General features: G+C 39.4%; 1 non-coding gene across 1 annotated transcript; it reads left to right on the top strand.

The window, feature by feature from the left end:
* Window positions 1-463: 463 nt before the first annotated feature.
* LOC125105906 (small nucleolar RNA SNORA67) lies at window positions 464-606 on the top strand. Its single transcript, XR_007129145.1, has one exon. It is a non-coding gene; the product is annotated as a small nucleolar RNA SNORA67 (small nucleolar RNA).
* Window positions 607-24,123: the final 23,517 nt, after the last annotated feature.

Raw genomic sequence — 24,123 nt, forward strand, 5'->3', positions numbered from 1 at the left:
CGGGGGGTCAACAGTTGACCTCAGCCCTTTCCTCTCTATCTTCAGAGCACTATTCTAGTTCTCATGCTTCTCACTTAACTCTCTGTGTGTAAAGACAAGTGGGCAAGCTCCCCCCAAACAAATCTTTATTGGGCTACCTCTTTAGACCGTTAATAAAATCTCTTAGACAAAAGTCTGCCTTCTCCCCAGGTGGCTAGCCTCCTGAATAAAGTTCATATTCCTTTTCAGTCAAAACTCATCTCTTGAGTACTGGACTTTTGAGCAATGGGCAGCTGAACTTGAAGATCAGTAACAGTTATACGTGAGACAGATCACTGTATTGTTTGAGCATGACTAGTTTTTATTTTCGTTTTAATGTATGATTACAAACAGATCCATTTATAATGGGCATCAAAAGAAACATTTCTTCGACGACTGACTGAGGTTGATAGTGATTCCATTTTACTTCAGAATATGAGTAGTTATGCAAGCTGATTCCCTCTCCAGGGGGCCTGCTCGTGTCCCTCTTCAGGAAAGTTACAACCTGGAAGAAAATCTGGCATGCTTGCTGTTGCTGGGGGAGAGAGCATTTCTGTTTCCCTTGTTTTCCTTTGGCTGTGTACACTCACTCCAGTCCCTTCCGGCTCGATTGGGTCCCCTCCTCAAGCTCATGCTGATGTGTCCTCTCCCCTGACGTAGACCAGAGGCATTGATGTGCAGCAGGTTTCTTTAGTCATCAACTATGACCTTCCCACCAACAGGGAAAACTATAACCACATAATAGGTCCTGGTGGATGATTTGTCCCTAAGGATGTGGCTATTAACAGGGTGACAGAAGAAGACAAGAGGACTCTTCAAGACATCAAGACCTTCTACAACACCTCCATTGAGGAGATGCCCCTCAATGTTGCTGACCTCATCGGAGGGGCTGTCCTGCTACTTAGCCTCACCCAGGGTACAGTCTGGGGGGCTGAAGAGGAGCAGGAGAGGGGAGGGAAGGGATCCAAGGGATGGACATCTTGTCATTTTTTTTCTTTTTTTTTTCTTTGAATAAATGTCACTTTTTGAGGCAAAAAAAAAGAATATGAGTAGTTAAATAGCGTGGCTTAATTCTGTCAAATTATGACTAATATAACTCATGACAAAAGGATGATATAGTACTTAAAACTCAGTAGTTACTAGATGGAGCATAAGATGGTGGAGAAGGAGGAAAAACATTCACCTAGACACCCTTCATACCAAACAAAATCTCATTATACTTGGATGCAACTAGTCACATGGCCAACACCAGTGGTCTTTACTAATGGGTATGAGCAGTAGCTAAAACAACCATGATGCTATTTACCCAAGATTTTATGAGATCTGAATATATACTACATTCACATCACAATATATACATACTTGAATCACTAGATTAATGTACACACACTCTCTCACACATTCATTCAATAGTTTGTTAACTATGTATCGACATTTTTCTGCCTAGCAATCGCTAAGGCCACAAAGGTGAAAATGGTACGATCTTTTTGTCAAGGAACTTGTAGGGGAATCCAACAAATGCAATCACAATACTATGTGTTGAAGACTTTGCTGGTCATAAATCAGGGACCTAATGGAAGAATAATGCAATAGGATATCAGAAAAGTATTCTTAATTAAGTAATACACAACAAGGTTGGGGCACCTAGGTGGCTCAGTCAATTAAGTGTCTGCCTTCGGCTCAGGTTGTGATCTCAGGGTCCTGGGATCAAGTTCCACAACAAGCTCCTTGCTCAGTAGGGAGTCTCCTTCTTCCTCTCCTCCCTGTTACTGCCCTCTCTCTCTCTCTATCTCTGTCTTTTTCTCTCTAGTAAATAAGTAAAATCTTAAAAAAAAAAAAAGTAATATACAACAGGGTTATTCATCTTTAATTTGGCAAAAATAGGTTTATGACTGGGTGCTTACCTATGCCATATTGACCCAAAAAATATACTGCAGTTTCAAGCACAATACAACACACACACACACACACACACACACAGACACACACACACATCTAGAAATACAGTTTGCGGACATAGTACTGCTCACATACTTGTTAAGGATACCAGAAATTGTAAGATGATATTTCCTTTATCTGCTGTTATTCTGTCTGAAAATGATTTTTTGAAGAATGTGTTTTCTGTTCCTTTAAAGGTCATTAGACTCTAGTTAAATCTTGCTTTTTGTGCATACCCAATGAAATTGGGAGAAAGAGAAACATTATTGAAAGTAAATCACTTTCCTATCTCTCCACAGGAGGGTACTATTTCAAAAGGCAAAATCCTTCCCACAGTCAAAGCAGAGTGTGAAGGTGGAGGAAGGGGAGGGTGGGAGTGAGTGATTTGATTGGCTGCCACACAGAGACCTCTGCCTTTTTATCCAAAGCAACGTGGGTGGCAAGAGTTAACCCAGCTCAAAAAAGCCTCCTTCAGGAGGGGATCTTTCACGGGCAGCTAAAGTCAGTGACCAAGGCCATCCTGTGACAGGAAGAAGAGATGCTCCTGAAATTCTCAGTGTTGATCCTTTGGATTCAATTGGCATGTGAGTTTGACAAATTCCCGGTTATGTTAACTGAAAATCCAAGGGAAAATTAAAAGAAGAAAGGGAGAGAGTGAGGGAAGGAGAAGGGGGATAGGAGCAAGGAAAAATCTTATCAGGCTGAGAAAGAGGCCCCAGGGCCCTTCCCCAGCACCCACTGCTTTTTTTTTTAAACAGGGGAGAGCACCCAGCAACTGGAACAGAGTCCTCGCTTTCTAAGCATCCAGGAGGGAGAAAATTTCACTGCCTACTGCAACTCCACGAGCACTTTCTCCAGCTTTCAGTGGTACAGACAGAAGCTTGGGGAGGGTCCAGTCCACTTGATGACATTATCTAAGGGAGGAGAAATGAAGAAGCACAAGAGACTAACAGCTCGGTTTGGTGAGTTGAGAAAAGACAGCTCCCTGCTCATCACTTCAGCCCAGCCTGTGGATGCCGCCATCTACCTCTGTGTAGGCGCACAGTGCTCTCAGGGCACCTGCCACCTGCACCTGAACCCCGCTGCAGGCTCTGTCACACTGTGTTCCCTGGTTCCTCCTCCCACATCTCTTGACATGAACAGTGGTAACAATCTCAGCCCCTTGTGGAATCATCTCCACTTTCTTTCCAGGTATTTCCCACATACACTGGAGAACAAGATTCCTCTGTTATAAGATGAACTTCTAGAAATGCAGGATAGTAAAAAGTAAGTAGAAGAAAGTTGGTACTTTTTTGGCAGAAAAATGCCTAACATATACTCCAGTAACATCCAACTGTGATTTCAAAGTAATATCCCCATTTGGTGGCTCTGAACTGTTTCAACGTTAACTACAATTGCCTGTATTTACACAGGATTTGCTTGGCGATTATTAGACTTTGAATGGCAGATATCAATAACTCCCACTTCTCAAGGCTGAAGAAGATAGGATATTTTTGTTCTTTAAAAAAATCCTCTATTTGAGTGTAGCTGACACACGTCACATTACTTTCAGGTGTAGAACATGGTGATTCTACAAGTTTATCCATCTTGCTATGATCACCATAAAGGTAACTACCATCTGTCACCATACAATGCTATTAAAATATCATTGGCCACATTCTCTGTTATGCCTTTTATTCTGGTGCCGTGCCTGTACCTCTCACTCCCCTTCCCCCTTGTTGTTTACCCCTTATCCCCTCCCTTCTGGAAGCCACCAGTTTGTTCTTAAGAAGTTGGAAGCTGATGGTTCCCTCAGCCTGACAAGCCTCCCACTGGCCCACTTTTATACTTGAAGAACTCCTATTTGTATCTAAAGCAAGATGATATAATGCAAAACACATGGGTTTTAGAGTTATAAAAACCAGGTTCAATTCCCATGTGCAATTTTCTAGCTCTGTCTCCTTAGGCAAGTATTGATCTTCATCCAAGCTTCCTATTAATACATGAACTACCCATCTTGTTGAACTTCTGTGACTTAAATGAGATAAAATATGTAAAATTATATGAAGTCCCAGGTGCAACTTATATACTCAACAAATGACCTATAAATACGATTATCACTGCCTCTAAGGAAATGTGATCACTACTGTGAAATTTTTACTGACTTCTCAAGGAGGAAACACTTCATCTCTACCCAATATTCTGAAACCCCACCTTAGTGGTCAAGAAGGCAGACACTGCAAGTTGCCAACCTAGTCACCATTGTCTTCTGCCTCCTCATTAACAAACCATCAGTGTCGATTTGGACTATCTCCCAACTATCTCCTCACCTCAAGAAAAAAAGCCGGGGGCGGGGGGCACCTGGGTCGCCCAGTCTGTTAAGCATGGGACACTTGGTTTTAGCTCAGGTCATGATCTCAGGTTCATGGGCTCGCCCCACATCAGGCCCCACACTTAGCAAGGGTCTGCTTCTCTCCCTTCTCCCTCTGCTCCTCCACACACTTTCGTGCTCTCTGTCTCTGTCTCTTTCTCTCTGTCTCTCTCTATCTCAAATAAACATATAAATCTTTAAAAACAAACAAACCCGCACTATGTCTCACATCCTTTCTTACAACTAAGGGTTGCACATAACACAGTTCTGACCAATGAGATATAATCAGAAACCTGCCAGGAGTTTCCTGTAATAGTTTTGCTGTCCTGGTACAGAACTACATTTTCCTGTCCCCCTTCCCAATTATTTTCTTCCTGCAACACAGAAGTGATAACTTTATCAAAAAAGCATATGTCTCCTCCCCAATCCCACATTTGTCCTTTACATGTCAAGTCAAATACCTCCCCCACATTTATTTGTGCATGAAAATTGAAAATTTTTAATAAACCATTATTTGGTTGAATTTTCTGTTACTCACAACTAAACTGTAGTGGGATTGACAAAAGATGGGTTTGTGATTTTCGGGGTTCATGTGTAAATGCAGGAAAAAAAGATGTGAAAAAAGTGCTGTGTTTACACAAAGAAGGAACCTGCATTTATATTGATTATATGTACTTCTTGAAGTATTAATGTTCTTATAATTTTTTTATTAAGAAAAAAACCATCTTCCACACTAAGCGGCCTCATTTAAAAATTTCCATCAATTTCCTACACTCATGGGAGACTATGGAATTCAGTTTCTCATCTGGTCTTTTAACCATAGACAATATCAGTTTCCATGTAAATAATTAATAACTGTAGTCTTATATTTTTTCCCCTTTTAGATTCCAAAGGTTATTTTTTGTTGTTGTTTTAAATTCTGTATTACTTCAGGAACTTATTCTAAAGAACTCCCTGAAAGTTTTATCATATGGAACTCCTTCGTCTTGAAGATTGTAAGGGCAATTATAAATTAAAGCTAAAAAAATAAATTCTAATTCTCCCAGTATAAAAAGGAAAAACACTCACCCTCTCCCTTTTCTTAAAGTATTTACTTTAGAAAACTTGTAGTTACGAATTTCTCTGTCCCTTTGAGATGTATAAATCTTTTAAAAAGCTGAATAAATCTCTTGCCAGTTTTATAATCCAAGAATATTTTTTTCAAGCACCTGGAAGCCATCTCTTTGAAATGGAATCATCAAGAACGATGGCACTCCTCTCTCTCAGTGTCTGTGGGAGGATAGGAGACTGAACTCCACAGACACCTAGCTCTAAGCTGCAAACTTGCCTTCTGTCATAAGGATATGAGAAATTCTTCTTTCAGATAAAGGCAATTAGCCAACACAGGTGCTATCCCAATTACCAGTTAAATTAAGGAGGAACTGTGACAAATGGCCCTGTCAAGTCCTTTTACCTGAGGACTAGCTATTGTTTATTTTGAGAAAATGCTTATAATGGGTTGTTTCTGTGGGGTATATAAAGGGGTAAAATTTCTTGCTGTTTTTTTGCAATCTCTTTAATGGATTGCCCGTGGTGCCTGTCACGTTCTGGCTTAATGATTCTTCAATAATAAATCTGTTTTCTTTCCTCTCTTCCTTTGGGGAGAGGTGTTTTGGACTGGCAGGAGATTTTGTTTTTATTGTCCCAGAAGATGGCTCCCATGTCTTTCCATAATCACTGTTCTTCACTGGCTGTCTCCCTGAAAAGTGACCAAACACTGGGAAAAGTACAAAGCTTCTCATGGCTCTACCGCTTAGTGGCTGTGTAACTTTGGGCATTTTAGAGAGGAATGATTTTCTCCCAAGTACCTTGGAAGTAACCACAGTACTTACAGTGTCATCATGAGGATTAACAGTGTTTTGTGAATTGCCTAGCACAACGGATTAAAAATGAAAAAAACTGGAGAGTAGGAACCACAGCTTGGAACTTCATTGTGTCCTGGGATATGCTCTATGTATATCAGGGAATATAGAAAGGGTTGTTCCTGTCTTGGGACAGAGGGGCGTTTGCCACAGCCATCATGTTTGCGGGGTCTAGAAGCTGAAGAATCCTCTGCCCTACCACCGCCATTCAGAGCAATTATTTCTAAGAGCACCTGGAGCATCACTCATCATGCTCCGGGAGCATTCTGAAACATGCTGCTTTGTTTTGTTTTGTTTTTTAGAATTAAAAAGGAGTTTGTTAATTTTTTTAAACTACATACAATTTTATTTATTTTTTATTTTTTATTAACATATAATGTATTATTTGCCTCAGGGGTACAGGTCTGTGAATCATCAGTCTCACACAGATCACAGCCCTCACCATAGTACATATCCTCCCCTGTGTCCCTCACCCAGCCGCCCCATCCCTCCAACCTCCTCCCCCTCCAACACCACCTCCCCCTTCAACAACCCTCAGTTTGTTTCCTGAGATTAAGAGTCTCTTATGGTTTGTCTCCCTCCCGATCCAAGCTTGTTTCATTTTTCCCTCCCATCCCCCCACAAACCCCAGCCCTGACTCTCAAATTCCTTATATCAGAGAGATCATATGAAAATTGTCTTTCTCTGATTGACTTATGAAATAGGCTGTTGATGCCAAAGGCCACACTCAGAAACCCTGGGTCAGGACTGCATTGCTCCTAGTACATGGTGTCAGCACGAGGTTAGTCCACGAGGGAACACTTGACCCTGAGAAAAGTACATTTCAGCTTTCAGGATCCATTGCTGAATGAAGAATGCAAATCCCTCAAACAGAAAGACAGCTACTAATTCAAGCCAGGGCAGCGGAGGAGGAGAAAGAAATAGGTGGGCCAGAGAACTGTTAATAACATATATGATCCTGCTTTCTTATCACCCATTTTCTTTTTACCTCCAAAAGTCAGAATGAAGCTGGAGATTAAAACAAGACAATTCGTTTCATTCTTCTGTAATTTCTGGGTTTCATGAATCCATATTTTTTAGCATCAGGGACCACTATGAGCTTTCATTTATTTGTGTAGAGATTGTTGTTCTTCTCTAAGCCTTGCCTATACCTCATGTAAGATCAGAAATTGAAGGATAAGAAAAATAAAAACAAAGAAAGAGGCCAAGAAAGAAGAGGTAAAGTACCTAAGGGCAGAAGCAGGTGGAAAAACAAAGGGTAAAAGAAAATGGCTGAGGATTGTTTGAACTGAAGACCATTGTCTACATGAATCTCTCAGCAGAGCATCAGAAACACTTAGGGCCAGGGGATTTGGGGTGAGTGGCTGTCCTACACATCTTAAATATTTAATAGCATCCTTGGCTTCTACTTAGTAGATGCCCGTGGCAACTGTGGAGGCCGAGAAAAATTAAGGCCATCCCACCTCAGGTTTAGCCTTAGCATAAGTACAGCCATCTTAGCTTCGGCAGCCATCTCAGGCCCAAGGGCTGAACTTTCCTTTAGTTCCAGGGACCCCCACCCTGCTTGAGTTCTAAGAAAGTACCCCACCCTGCAACACCCCGGCAACAACTAATCAGCTTACTGCAGAAAAGTCTGAAACTTCTCCTCCTCCCCCGCCCCCAAGCCTCTTGTAATGACCCAGAAAAACCCCTGCCTTAACTAGCCTCAGGGTCCAAGTCCCTACTCTGCTGCATCGGGTATATTCAGGCCCAAGCTTAAACATGTCACCTCGGGGTCCAAGTCCCTACTCTGCTGTGTTGGGTATACTTGGGCCCAAGCTTAAGCTTGTCAAATAAACCCTCGTGTGATTATATCGGTGTTGGCTCCTTGGTGGTCTCTCAGACACGAAAACTTGGATATAACAGCAACCCCCTCCCCTCCCCAGTTGTGACAATCAGAAATGTCTCCAGGCATTGCCAGATATCCCCTGGAGAGCAATAGTCCTGATTAAAAACTAATTCTCTATATGTTAAATTGATAAAGTGGAAATTTTCAGGAGATAGGTAGATGATAGAGAGAGATGATAGATATTTCAGGTATTGATATATATATACATATATATGTATATATATATATATATATCCTAAAAGTATTTCCTCTATCAGTTTAACTTATAGACTATTTAACATTTACTTCCTCAATCCTTTTCATATATATGTAAAATATATATGAAGTGTGTGTGTGTATACATACATATATATGAAAAGGACTGAGGAAGTAAGTATTTTTCTTTCTACTATTTTGATGAATTTCTTATTTCTATAGTGTTCAAATGTCCTGACCTCTTATTCTATCATTTGACTTTAATAAATTCAACAAATAAGATACATGGAATGTAAAAAAGGTCAATTGGTTATATATATTTGTAATATTTATGTGTATCTATATATCATATATATATAATTCATATGTATATATGTACATGTATATATGTATATATGTATATGTGTATGCATATATACATATATATATAAAACAAGTCATTCACAACTGAGAAAATTTTCTCAGTCTGATCATGTCTCAGGTTTCTGTTCCGTCAGTATCTCTTCCTCATAATATATAAACTGTTTCTCTGTTCTCCCACTGAGCTAACATTTTTCCCATTTTTTTTACACAAATTATGCTACATAAACTCAGAGTTTAAAGAAAAAAATATTCTTAAATGCTGGAAAGACAAATCCTCCATTATCCTCCACACACACACTCACCCCTTACAGTGTGGGGAAGGTGCCCTAAGCCACAAGTAGGCGGAGCTTCCCTCTACAAAGCTGAGTGACAGTGCTTTGGAGTGGCTGCTGCCAAATCTATGTAATGAAACTGACAGGTTCCAGAACCAAGTTAGCTTCAAATTCCAGGTATGATGTATATCATTATTTAAAGGGACTTGACGTCAAGGAATATCCATACAACAGAAGATTCAAGAACCATGCAGACACAAATGGGAGTCCTGCTGGGCCTCCTGTGGATACAAACTTGCTGTGAGTTAAGAACATCCCAGAGGGAACCTGAAGAAATTTCACAACTGACCTTGGAAAGAAGCAAGGGAGGGAAGGAGAAGTGGAGGAAGAGAGAGAACACCAGTTTCTTGGGCTGTGTCCTCTACCATGAGGGTGGAGGCTAGGGGAAAATATCCTACACTTGCGAACAGCGAGTCATTTTGCAGTTACCCTCACCCATGCGTATTTTACCCAGGGGTAAGAGTACAGATGAAAGTGGGGCAGAGCCCTAGGGTCCTGATCCTCCAAGAGGGCAGAAATGCCTCTATGATGTGCAATTATTCTATCTCCATGACCAGTATGCAGTGGTTCCAACAAAGCCCTGAAGGACATCTCACGTTCTTGTCGTACATTGCTTCTGGAACGCAGCAAAAAGGAAGACTAAAATTCGCAGTCAATATCAAGGAACGTAACAGCCACCTATATATCACAGACTCCCAGCCTGGGGACTCAGTCACTTATTTCTGCGCTATGGGGGCACAGTGTTCTCCAGACACCAGCAGCCTGTACATGAAGCCAGAGCTGAAGACCTAACCCAACCCACAGAGTGGAAGCAAGGGCCCAGTATGATTCGAATTGCATGTCCATTGTCTTGCATCTCCTGATTTATGCAGAAAGCAATTCTAAACGAACCACAACTTGGCACTACAGTGCAGGCACGTGCATGGTTCGTCCTGAGGTCCCTGTGGCAATGAGGTACTAAGTAAATACTACAGATTGATCCACTCTCTCATACCTGATTCTCTTTCTGGACAGGAAGGAGCAGTCAACTTCAATGTGGACAGAGCCTCCCACTTCATCTCTATGAGCAAGAAAGCACCGATCTTACCTTTATCTCTTCTGCATCTTTCTAGCTTACATCTTTCTAGCTTACAACCCTGGAAAAAGCTCCATGATCCTTCTTCTAATATATTTAAATGGGGAATAATAAGAGGAGAAAAAAACAAAGGACCACTATTAGTATGAAGGATGGGCAGAGCTTTCCACATCCCAGACCAGAGATTTAGCCACCTGCTTCCATGCAGTGGACGCACAGAGCTTCCCACCTGAAGCCTGAACCCAGGAGTATGACTGTAGTCCCTGAAACCAGCAACACAGGAGAGATGTTTGCATGCTTTCACTCACTTCTACCATGGTGTGGAGAGCTGCACATTTGATCACAGTGGTTCCACTTTCAAGACACTTGGAAATACTGATGAATATTCAATGTAGTGAACATATCTGTCCTAGATTAAACCATGCCTAACATCCTAATCCCTAAGTCAGGGAACCAGTGAATTAGCAAATCCAGTTAGAAGATCCCTGAAACCCAGTTATAAGGCTTATGTTAAATGGGTATTTTCGCCCTGAAAGCTGTTTTCTTCCCTACAATATAGCACAAGCTCATGTATGAAGGGAAATCATAAAAAAGTCAAACCTAAGACATAAGGAAGTGTCAAAGAAAGAGCAATGCTATGCTTTGTAATCCTTATCTTATTTTTTGTTCCAGCTTTTTACAGTGCATTTAATTCTTCATTCTGTTCATATTTAATACTACCTATTTATACCATTTCCCTCTCTGTTATTATTTGGAAAGCCATTGGAAAAAAAGCTAACTTCCAATAACAAGTATGCTATATCATCTTGGGCGAATAAGTCACACTTTTTGTACCTCAGCATTTCCTCTTTTAGCTCAGTGAGGACAGTGTTTCCTGCTGCCATTACTCATACTTCCATACATTCAATTATTCAGCAAATATTTATTGAATCCCTGTGAGATCCTGGATAAGCACTTTGACTAAATGAAGAGTTCCTTTCATTGAACAAACAGTTTAGTGAAGAATACATTTTTGCTTTCATAATGTTCCTGTAAACTAAGAGAAGAACTGAATTAGGAGAGAAAAAGATATCATGAAAACCAATAGCTGTCTGTCAGTGATAGCTTTCTGGACTATGTGACGCCCCAGCCTGAAACCTAATAGTTTAATAGAAGTTCATCAGGCTGAAGGATGGAAGAGGGTGGGGAAAAGTGCTTCAGGTCAAGGAAAACTGTGGGTGGGGTGTGTGTGTGTGTGTGTGTGTGTGAGAGAGAGAGAGAGAGAGAGCGAGAGAGAAACAAGGTAGATCATAGCAAATTTAAATCCTAAAATATAATATGCAAATGATAGGATGTCACCATGTATGGGTGACTCTCATGCTATGAGAGACTTAAAATAAACCAGATCCTTGAAATAAGTTGTCTATATATTATAAGACAGTAAGGTGAAGGGTATTGGGAGCACTCAGCATGCCTACATACTTACAGAGCATGGACAAGGATAACTGCATTGAGGACTAATAAAAAGAATTGTGAAACTAATTAATGATAAGAAACCTTGCTTTTCTAGAGACCCTGATTCCTTTTTAAATGTGAAGGCATTTCTAAATAAGCTGCACAGGATATGATAAATATACATAAACATGATACATTTTGACTATCGAATAAAATGGACAATTGCCTTTAAAGAGAGGAAATACATGAGAGTATTATCTTAAGAGAAAAATATTTTCTGTTCTTGCAGTATAGCTGATAGTGGAATTATCTTCTAGCTGTAAACTACTATAAAATTGGAAAACAAAAGATAGAAGTGTTTTCAAGGAGTGCAGATCGTGAATGCTTGCAATCCTTGGGAGAAAGCAAGCCTGCAAAGGGACTCCCCTGTGCACTCAGAGTTATTTCTCCTGGGACTGTTTTCTACACCTCAGCACAAGGACTTGGAGCCCAGCAGAGAGCAGGAGGCTTGATGAATGGCAAAAGCAGAGGTGATAATCAGGGTCGTTAATATAACTAGGATCAGCGGGAAACTGGTATTGGAGAAAAATGAGCCTCATATAATAGGACTGTGACATTGGTACAGAGGTTTTCCTGAGCCTACACATAAACTGTGCATGCACAGAGAGAAACATTGGAAAACCTGGCAGAAAACAGCATCTGAGGGGGCACCTGGGTGGCTCAGTGGGTTAAGGCCTCTGCCTTCGGCTCAGGTCATGATCCCGGGATCCTGGGATTGAGCGCCGCATCGGACTCTCTGCTCGGCGGGGAGACTGTTTCCTTCTCTCTCTCTGCCTGCCTCTCTGCCTGCTTGTGATTTCTGTCTGTCAAATAAATAAATAAATAATCTAAAAAAAGAAAGAAAGAAAGAAAGAAAGAAAGAAAGAAAGAAAGAAAGAAAGAAAGAAAGAAAACAGCATCTGAGGGTCTAAAATCTCCAAGGAGATTTCAGAGGTTGCGCTATGCTGAGAAAACACTGAAGCTCTGGCCTTTCCAGAGCAAAGAGGTCTTGCTCAGCACCTTAGACTTTCAATTGAGTTACCAGAATAAGGACTGAACACTAGGAGAAAGGGCTGTGACTAAAACAAAAAGAAAATTGAAAAGAAAAATATCTCTGCTGTAACAGAGGTTAAAGTCAGCCTCAACAGAATCTAAGTGCTCTGATAGTAATTTAACAAAGTTAATATTTTTTAGAGGGAGACAAAATAATCCAGGGTTTCTGCAATTATTACCCACATACGTAGCACACAATAAAAAATAATAAAAATGTCATGAAGCAAGAACAAGGGTTACATAATGAATAGATGCAGACCCAAACTGATTCACATTTGGAGTTCACACACAAAGATTTCAAAATAAATATGAGTGCATTGTCTAGCACTGTCTCCTGTTGCTGACTCTGGTGACCAACCACTACCATCTATCTGGCAATGGACTTATGGGGATGATAACCAGATGGGGCAGTAGCTTCCCTAGATTCCTCCATAAACTTCCCCTCAAGTCACACTTCCACAGCTAGATGTGCTTGGTTCTTAGATTGACTGGTTAGGGATTCCTTCTCTGACTATCCAGCTGCCCTTAGACCTTCACTACCCTGGCTCGTGTCACAATCGTGTAAGATGAATTTCGTGTAATTTACCTTTATCCCACAGCACTTATGGTAACTCTGCTTCACTGACTGTACCCTAATTGATATCCTAGGCAAGAATATAAGTGTATAAAATGAGAATCTTTTTCATTTTCAAGAAATGTGTGTCCAGATACGGATTGGAAGAAGTAATAGTCAGAAACCTAGTATATGTGCTTGCTAGAGCCACCATAACAAAATAACCATTGTGTTTTCCTCAGTAAGAACTCTTACATATCATGCCATGTTGTAAGGATGTAGCTTCACATTAGTCATCCAATTTAGACCAACAAGTATTTAAGATCAAAGATTGTCCCATAACTATGTCTAGAACCTTAAACCAAACACAGTGCCAGGTACCTCATAGAAATGAAATAAATGTTGATAAAATATTTAAATACATGAATGAGTCAGAGAACATTCCTTCACTAGAAAGTTTGAATTATAAGGGTTTAAACTATATAATATGAAACACAGACAACTTATCAGATTGTCCTGAATTGGTTGGTTAGTGTGACCTGGAATATCAGTTTCATTATTATTCAAATAAAATTTTAAAATGTTTCTTTTAAAAAAAAAAGATTTTATTTATTTATTTGACAGAGAGATCACAAGTAGGCAGTGAGGCAGGCAGGGAGAGAGGGGAAGCAGGCTCCCTGCTGAGAGAGAGCCTGATGCCAGGCTTGATTGCAGGACCCTGAGACCATGACCAGAGCTGAAGGCAGAGGCTTAACCCACTGAGCCACTCAGGTTCCCCTAAAATGTTTCTTCCCATATAAAATACACATTAAAAATTATTTATTTTGTGTTCTGTGTCTTTGCTCAAATCAATTCTAAAAACTTATTTTGAGATTTATCATTAGCTGAAATCATTAGTTGCCCTACTGATTAAGCATTGAAAACACAAATAGATTCTTCTTGCCTAGTCCATTAGATTCAAATGGGGAGACATAAGCTATTATATAGACCAAGAGTGAATATAAACAGACATGCTGCCTTTTGGCAACTTGTGGTGCCTTTCAAGATTATGGCTTCATGCTGTTTATAAACTTTACAGGATTATGTAATGTTTTCTCATTTGACAATAAAGAATACACGAAATGATCACATCTCAGTTCTAAGAGAGACAATCCAATGCAGAGGATGATTTAATACAGAGGATAGATTCTGTTGTGTTGATTTGTGTTTTTAAGAGAAGTGTCCAGAATTTATATGAGCATTAATTGCCTTGTGGCATTTATTTACTCAGGGCAAGTATAGACAGCCTTAAAGACCATGTTACAATGCGATTATATTAAAGGCTAAGCTATCAAACTCCCTGTGTTCTAAATCTGTAACCATGATAAAGACATCATACCCTGTGTTCTCCCAAAACACCACCACTCTCTTATTTTAATATTTTTATGGGGCAGGGATTGCAAACTGATTTTTAGGAAAAGAGAAATGCATTTTCAGATTTTTCTACATGAGGACTAAAGGGGGCAGTGCTCTCTTTCATAAAGATAAACAACTAAAAACAAGGTTGTTCATATGCGAAATAGGAGGCTCTGGGGAAGGAAATGAACAAAGTGCAGGAAGTTGAAGTCAGATTTATGGTTGCTTGGGCAGAAGAGAAGACAGCCTGAGTCCACAGGAGAAATGGACAAGCTCCTGGGAGCATCACTCTTGATTCTGTGGCTTCAACCAGACTGTGAGTTCTGGGCGGGAGGTCTGAATCTGGCAGAAAACCTCCACGAGGCAACCCAAGGCTGGGAGATGACATAATTGGGAAGTTGTGTTTTATTTTGTTTTGTGTTCTGGCTTATGATGTTTTTCTGTGGGGACTTTAAGAGTAAAATTTAAAATCTCTTATTCTCTTTCTGAACAGGGGTGACTAGTCAACAGAAGGGTGACCAGCAGCAGGTCAAGCAAACTCCATCCTTAAGTGTGCAAGAAGGAAAGATTTCTATTCTGAACTGTGACCACAATAATGATTTATTTGATTACTTCTCATGGTACAAAAAATATCCTGCTAAAGGTCCCAATTTCCTGATATCGATAAGCTCAGTTACGGATAAAAATGAAGATGGAAGATTCACAGTCTTCTTCAACAAAAGTGCCAAACACCTGTCCCTGCACATCACAGGTTCCCAGCCTGGAGACTCAGCCTTGTACCTCTGTGCAGCAAGTGCACAATGTTCTCCAGGCACCTGCAGCCTATACCCTAACTGCAGCTGGGTCCTTGCCTCTTTGGGGTCTCTACGGGAAGGCACCTACCTGCTTCCATTTATGCACAGCAGTAAGAGAGGCTGTGCTTTAAAGTAGGTGAGTGGGATGAACTTTAAAGAAGACTAGATACATAGCAAGTCCTACAAATGAGTTAAGGATGTTTCTTGGGTTTTAGGGTGTCAAAAAGTCTAATCAGTCTCACTTTTAGAGAGGCTACTATTTAGCTAAAGCACCCATCTCTGCTGATGCTTTGATCCCGCCAGACCCTGGAATGAAGATATAGTTTCCCCTGTAGCTCAGGGGAAAAGATTCCGTCGAGATGGGGAAACCAGGGTCCTACTGCAAGTTCTCCCAGTGAATGTTTGTGTACCTTTAAGTACTAGCAATTATGTGCTTCATTTTTGTGTCAAATAAACAAAATAATCTCTAATCATTGCTTCTGGATAATTGTACCTTTACATTAAATGCGTTTGAGGATGTACATGTTATAAGTCACAATCATTTATTTGTTTCATCACTCGTAAGATACTTCCAAGCATTGCTTCAGTAAATCACTTACTGTGTTTTCTTTTCCTGAGGAAGACATTGAACTATTTGACACACTGTCCATCAGTAAAAGGTGCTGCCCTGTGGATCATGATAATAAATAAAAGCATGTCATGAAGACGGTCAGCTGCAAGGATCTTGTTTTGGGTAGCCGTCCTGATTCCCAGATGAGATGGTTACATCGCATTTGAGTATGTAGGATACAGTTCAAAGTGTGAAGAACCAGGCCAAGATCATTCTAAGACTTAGAAGATGTAAGAAATATCCCAAATATCCCAAATGTGTATTAATCAGGAGTCTCCAGTAGCTTGTCAGTTAATCAAAAACATAAGCAGTTTGCGGCTTCAGACTTAAGTGATCTGACTGGCCCAAGTTACTTACCTGGGAGTCCCCTTTCCAACAAATGAATGGTAATGAAATGAGCATCATAGCTAATAAAAAATATCCTGGTGTTTTATATTCTAACTTCCCCACTGTCAATTTTTATGACTTTAGCAATTTTATTAGTCACTAAGATTTCTGTGAAATACAGGCTAGAACAAGTTGATACTGCAGTCCACTGAGTATATGATTCCACTCAAATGTTTACTGACCACGGGTTTTTTGTTTTTCACTTATGTGATGAATAGAAGGAACTTAGTCAACCTGAATTTCTATGAAAAAAATTTTTTCTTCATGTCTTGAATTCTCAGTCCCTTAAATGTAGAATTTCAAGCTGAAAAGAGAAAAAAGATGACAACTATTAGAAAGAAAAAGAGAAATAGGATGAAACACCCATGGCTCTCTTGAGAAAACGAGAGACTACTTGTGTACATCATGTATGTGTAGTGTAGTTTGTGTACATGTGTGTGTGTGTGTGTGTTTAATATTTGCAAAGGAACTTTCTCCTGATTCTTCACAAAAAGCTAAAAGCATTCCTGAAATATCTTTCTTTTCTTCCACTTTATCTTGCTTGTTTGATTTTATGTTTTTTAAATTATTATATAATGTATTATTTGCCCCAGGCGTACAGGTATGTGAAACATCAGGCTTACACATTTCATAGCACTCACCATAGCACATACCCTCCCCAATGTCCATAACTCAGCCACCCTATCCCCACCCCCAACTCCCAGCAACTCTGTTTGTTTTATGAGATTAAGAGTCTCTTAATTTTTTGTCTCCCTCCTGAAATATCTTTTTGAGAATAAAATCATGTGGCCAATGAAAGTGGCCCCTGAGTTAGGAAGCTACATTACACAGGAGACAATTTCAATAGTCATTCCATTTTGGATGGGCTCAGAGATTCCGGAGCTCTGGAACCATGAGACATCTAATCATGGAGTCAATACAGAACTCACTAGAGAGCCTACCTATTCTCCTGTAATGCAACATATGTTTATCTTCTCAAAGCCACACCACAGGCTGTTCAATTAAGTACCCACATCTCCTGCTATATCTGTAAGTGACTGTTACAATAATGGTGCCTAACTCTAAAACTGAGAGGCTTAAAACAGCAAATCATTTCACTCAGAAATTTGTGAATTGACAATTTAGACTGGGCGCAGATGAACACTTCCGGGCTTGGTCGAGCTCACTGTTATGTCTGAAGATCGATAGGCAGTTGGATGGTCTGGAATGGCCTTGTCTAGGATAACTAAGACTATTCAACTCTTCTCCACCTGCCTTATCCTCCAGCAGCCTAGGTCAGGATATTTCCATGGCAATCATGGGGGAGCAAGACTTGAAACATGAAAACATCTTTTAAACCTTTACTTCCATCACAACTTGCAATACCAAATTGGCCAAAGCAAGTCTCAGATTCCCACCACACTATATCACTATATATTGTGCATATATAATATATATATATATATATATATATATACACACATATACATATATATTCCTCATATGTATATTCCACAACAGCAAGAGCTGGCTGGGAAAATATATATATATATATAACATGATAGAATATTATATAATATCTTATATAGCACATACTATTTATCTATATATATTTTAATATTTATTATATGCTGTATATTATTATGGATTCAATTTTTTATCATTTATTTTTTATTTTTTCTCCAACCTCTCCCTTTTCTTTTACTGCTCAGCTCCTCACAACCACTTTTCTACTCCTTTCTGTAAGTTCGACTTTTTAAAAAAGATTTCACATACAAGTGATACTGTGCAGTTCATTTAAATTTCAAAAAATATGGAGATATGGATTATCAGTCTAGTTATTGCACATTCCTGTTCTTAACAAAACTATTTCTAACATCCTAAGTCAATAAATCAAATACCTTTTCTCATCTTCAGTTAGATTTAACATGATTTATAAATTATTCAAACTTAGTTATAAGTCCCATTACAATGGACATTTTTCACTCTGCTTGTCATTTATATTTACCCTATTCCATGTCTATGTATGAGGGAGGCTATAATGGGGGTTAGATTGATACTTTTTCTACATTCCTAAGAGTACAGAAAACACCATACTAAAAAGGGAATGCTATATACAATCTCATCCATATTATTTTTGGTCAAGTTCTATTTCTACAGTGTTCACATTTATTCAGTCCCACGCTCATTAATCTATATGCTTTCCTTATTTGATATACTTGAGAAGTGACATTGATAAAGAGTTGCTTTCTACCGTTAACCTAGCCATGAGCATGCCAGGTCATCTTGAACAAATGATCAACTTCTTAGCATCTCATATCTGGACTTCATGTGTAGTGCGAGGTCAATAATTACCAGCTAATGTGGCTCTCAGATTTTATTCATTCAATCAACCAACAGTTAATCATTGAGTACCTGCTAAATTCTATATATGTGTTACATGCTGGGAAAAAAGGAGCTATGAGAAAATAAATAATATCTTCTCTCACTGAATTTGTACTCTAAAATGAGTTAAGAACTAAGCTTAAGACAGCAAAGGCTGATCTGAAGGCGTATAGATTCCACCCCCACCCAGCCTTAGTAGTGAGTCAAAAACAGTGTAGAGTCTGTGATGTGATACCTAAGCTGAGGCCTGGAGTTTAGTAGGAGTTAATCAAGTTGAAGAACAGTAAAGGTGGGGAAAGTGATCTTAAAAATAGGAACAGCACAGGGGAGGGGTACCTGGGTGGCTCAGTCAGGTAAGTGTCTGCCTTTGGCTCAGGGCATGATCAATCCCAGGGTTCTGGGGTCCTGGGATCAAGTCCTATGGGCTTCCCACCCAGTACGGAGTCTGCTTGTCCCTCTCCCTCTGTTCTCAGCCCCACCTCCCCGCATACCAGACAGTAAAGATCATAGTGAACTTTAGAACAGAAAGCCAAGGTTATGTCATGAATAAAATTATATATTTATTTATTTATATTTTTCAAACTAACAATGCAAAGCAACCATATTCTCAATTTTACAAATGAGTAATCACATTCTTTGTGAAGTTGCCAAATGTCTTCTCTATTTACTTGAGATTCTTCTAATAGTTCATGTATTGGACACCTGAAATGTACCTTAGACTTGAATACAGGAGATTCAATCAAAAAGAAATCAGCATTGTATCTGCCTTCAGGAAACATGTAATATTGTGGATTGTATTACAAAATAGTGTGATCAAAGCTACCATAAGAGGCAAGTGAAATAAAAACCACCTAACAGTCATCTAAATTGGAAACAAAGTGTAATGGAAAGCTACCTGGGACAGGTGATGTCTTACTTAGAAAACATTTATCAAAGAGGGAGTCAGGGAAAGAGTATTACAGAAAAAGAGAAATAGAATATCCAAAAGTATAAAGACAAAATTAGTTTAGGAGAATTACATTAAAGGAATTCAGAATGGCTGGAGCATACAACTCAGAATGGACAAAGTAAATATAAAATGAAAGCAATAGGCAGAAATCACTTTGTGAAAATAATTATAAGCCATTATAAGATGCCTGTACATTATCCTGAAGGCATTAATGAGCACTAAAAGGGATCTGAACAAGCAAATGTGCAATGAAATGTTATTAAAATATTATTTTGTTTTCATATATGCAGATATATGTTTATATATAATTGTATATATTTTTTCCCTTGATTTTTCTTTTTCCTCTTAATGCTGGAGTAATTCTCTCTCTAACACAGTACATTGAGAGGCTCTTCCTCATAGCAAGAAAAGGACATATCTTGGATGTAAACTTACTTTAAAAGGATTCTAGCTAGATGTATGTAATTCTGGGGGAAGAGTGAAAGTGTTGTGATGTCTTTCTGATTGGCTGTCCTCCAAAGCTGCCTTTGGAAACAATTGCAACGGGCCTCACTCTGAGCCCAAGGTTAACTGCAGCTTAGGAAGCCCATTCAGAAGCTGACCTAGCCCACTCTCCTGAAAGGGCTTTTGAGCACTCTGTTGTGGCAGTTGGCCTATCAGTACCTGGCTCGGTCTGGGAGAGGCTTATAACTGTGACAGCACCCTGAGGGCAGGAACTGAGTCATCTTTCTGTCATGGGAAGGATCTTTTTGAGAAGCAGACACAAGAGGAAGTGTGGGCCATATTCTGTAATCTGTGATTATGTTTATTTGGAGTAAGGAAGGAGGGGAGGAAATCACCCTTCCTTTTATGAGATTGAGATATCATGAAGGTTTTCTAGGTTCTGATCAGGTATGAGAAGCCAAGAAGTGGAGCAGAGTCCTCAATCCTCGATCATCCAAGAGGTGCAAGACTCAAAGATTTGCAATTCCTCAAAGACTTTATATTCCTTACCCGAGTATGGGCCGAAGCATGGTGAAGGTCCCATCTTCTTGATGATGTTGCTGAAAGGTGGTGATAAAAACAGTCATAACAGAATAGGTACCACATTGAATGGGAAAAAGCAGCAAAACTCCCTGTACATCATGGCCTCCCAGCCCAGCCACACATATGAAAAAAGAAAACAGAAAGTCGCTTTGAGTTGGCACAAGTTATTGAATTTAGCAGACAAATATAAAGTGCTAAATAAATATGTACAAAGAACTAAAAGAATATGTATTCCAAAAATTGAGTTCTTAATGAGTGAACAGAAAGAAAATCTCAACAGAGAAACGCAAAAACACAAAAAGGAAACAAAAGGAAATCTTAGAATTTAGGACTGTATCAACTAAAAAATTCATGGGACGGGCTCAACCGCAGATTGGGTGTGGCAAAAGGAAGAACACGTACGTGAATAAAGAAACTAATATATTCACAAAATTGAATACAACTCAGTAACAAAAATAAATGGCTGATTCATTCATTCAGGTGGAGGAATGTTTCATTATCCTGAAAAAAAGAAGCTAAACACAAAAGAGTACCTCATCCATTATTTCATGTATACGAAATTCCAGAAAAAGGCACTCCTAATCCGCGGTGACAGAAATCATGTCAGTCGTTGTCAGGGGCTGGGGATGGAAGGAAGGCACTGACCACAGTGGATCAGAAGGAAACTGGTAGGCTGATAAAAATAATCTATGTATGAATTGGGGTCGTGGTTATGCGGGAGTGTACATTTGTTGAAACACCCGAAGTGTTACACTTGAGATGTGACATATTACTTCATGTAACTTATATCCAACAAAAGGAAGTTAAAAAATAAGGTGGATAAAAGCTATTTAGGTACTAGATCTCTCAACATAAGTAACAGTTCTTTCAACTCAGCAGTTAAGTAATTTTCCTGTTTCAATTTAGAAGAAAACATGAAAGAAAGAGAAGCAAAAGGTGAAGGAATCTAATAAGAAGTAGCATGTAATAATTAAAGTTCAGGCTCTTAGAAATCTTTTAGGTACCAAGTCCACCATTTACTAGCTCTGTGGTCTTGAGCAAGTGTCTGGGTCTGTCTCGCCTCTATAAAATAGGAGGGGTGGGGGAAATAACAACCTCTCACAAAGTTCACCTCTCCCACAAGGCGAGGATAAAGTAGGATTCTGTGCACGAAGTTCCTAGAACATGCTAAGGTCTAGTAAAAAAAAAAAAAAAGTTCAGTAAATTTTATCTACTGTTTTTATTGTTAATCAAACGTGATCATTTCAAGTGGGTCTAGCTTCTTCAAATGAAATTGTGGGAGATGATCAATATGGTATGGTGGGTCCAAGATTTCTTCTTTTTAGTTGTCAGTGTGAGGGGCTGGAGTTGAGGATAGAGGGAAAAAACGGTAATTCTTGCCTAATCTCACAGATTGGCTAGCGACCTGGAATCATGGTAATAACATCTCATCATAGAAGTGATCTTCTGTTATAGCTGGGCCCAGCGCAAATAACATAGAATGAAATGAAAATTTTCTTTTGCCTAATGAAATGTAATTACTTAGATCACAACCAGAAGCCCAAGACATTCAGAAAAGGGAGTGGACTTCAAAGCAAATTGTTTGAAAACATGAACCAAGAGGGAAAGGAAACAGAAAAGAACGCATGGCCACCAGTATTCCATGAAATTCTTTGTGGAAAAGTATCTTATCTATACCCATACAAGGATATAGAGCCTTAGCTGCATTTCAGTTTAAAGTATCTTTTCTTTATTTGGGAAAGAAAACACTGGTATTATATTTTTTTAATGTCATACTAGATCTGAGAATAAATTTACATGGTCCCCAAATTTCTGGAGAACAACTTTTTCAGGAGGAAAGTGGCTATCCTAAACACAACTCATGGCTCAACTTTGTCTATGCAAGTATGAGCAGGATATGGTCTGACAACATTTCTCTACCACATGCTTTGAGACATCGCAAACTGAGTAAGACTGAATTCCAGGCTCAGAGCAGGAGATTATTTTCCTAGAGACAAAGATGCCAACATGACTCTTCTCAGCATGTTATAGAAACTGATAGCCTCTGTCTTCCCTGGTAGGAACAGTTGCTGATAGTGAAACTGAGGACAGTCTAGAATTGAGGGGAGATTGTGGGAAGGGGGCAGGGGGATAAACAATGGCTAATTATGACAGACACTCTTGGGAGGAAAAAGGGGAAAGAGAAAGGAACAAGATTTTTTATTCCTTTTGCTTTGACTGAGGCTTTAACTCGTGCCCTAGTAACCAACTCCCTTACAGATCAGTTCAGCCCATCAGTCTTGTTATTTCTTCTGTCTAGTACATTTTAAAAGGTCATTCAATCTCAACCAATAACATCAAAGCATTCAATCTCAACCAATAACATCAACCAATAAGATCAAAGCAATCTCAACCAATAACATGAAACCAATAACATCAATCGATAACATCAAAGCAATAACAACCAATAATCATCAAAGATTGAATGATTGGACATCATTCAATCTCAACCAATAACATCAAAGCAATGAAACTGGACTGTTTATATGGTTCCAGGGTTGTATATTATGTGTTGTATTGGTACAGAAGGCCTCCCAGTGGGGAGATGATTTTCCTCATTTCCCAGCACACAGATACAGAAACCAATGCAACACAGGGTCAATATTTTGTGAATTTCCAGAAAACAACTAAAATGATCAGGCTCATCATAAAACCGTCACATTTGGAAGACTGCAACATATTTCTCTTGTCTCAGAGAGGGCCTTACAAAATTGTCTCAACCTGAGACAATTGCCTGTTCCCATATTCTCAGAAAGTCTCAAACCTTACCCAGACTTTTGTTAGTAGCAGGTGGTTAAGATGTGTAAGATAAGATCTAGAAAGAAAGTTGTTGAATTCATTCCAGGAAGCACTCCTTCACAGCTGGCTCAGGGACCACTCAGAAGCATTTGCAAAAGTCATACTCTTCAGATACCATCATATTTCTTACTTCTTCCCATGGAGTATATAATTTTTTAAAAATCAGCATATGAAAGACAGTATTTTAAAATTATACTTGATTGTTGCAGATTTTATACCTGCGCAACTCAATCTTTTGGGGCAAATAGTACTTTTTGGGTTCCTGGACCCAATTCCAATGTGAGGGAGAGAGAGGATTCCCATAACACCAAGCACTTCTCCAGACACTAGCTGGGTGTCCTACAATTCAACTCAATTCTGACACTATCTGGAGATAGAACTCACTGGTTGAGGACTCAGTCCCACAAGACTGCTCCCCAACAACTTCAGATGCCAGTTGAAAACCCAAGTTTACTTGTACTTCTGACACGCTGACTACATACTGGAGGTTCCAATGACCCCCTTCAACTCAGCAGGCCAATCACAAGACCAGGTTATTACCTGTACTTCTGACCAACTTGCTATAGGTGAAAGACTCCAACAACACCTTCCTTAGACTTCTGGTGCCAGGTGCAAATCCAG

Source organism: Lutra lutra, chromosome 7 (assembly GCF_902655055.1).
Source record: "Lutra lutra chromosome 7, mLutLut1.2, whole genome shotgun sequence".
Taxonomy (NCBI): domain Eukaryota; kingdom Metazoa; phylum Chordata; class Mammalia; order Carnivora; family Mustelidae; genus Lutra; species Lutra lutra.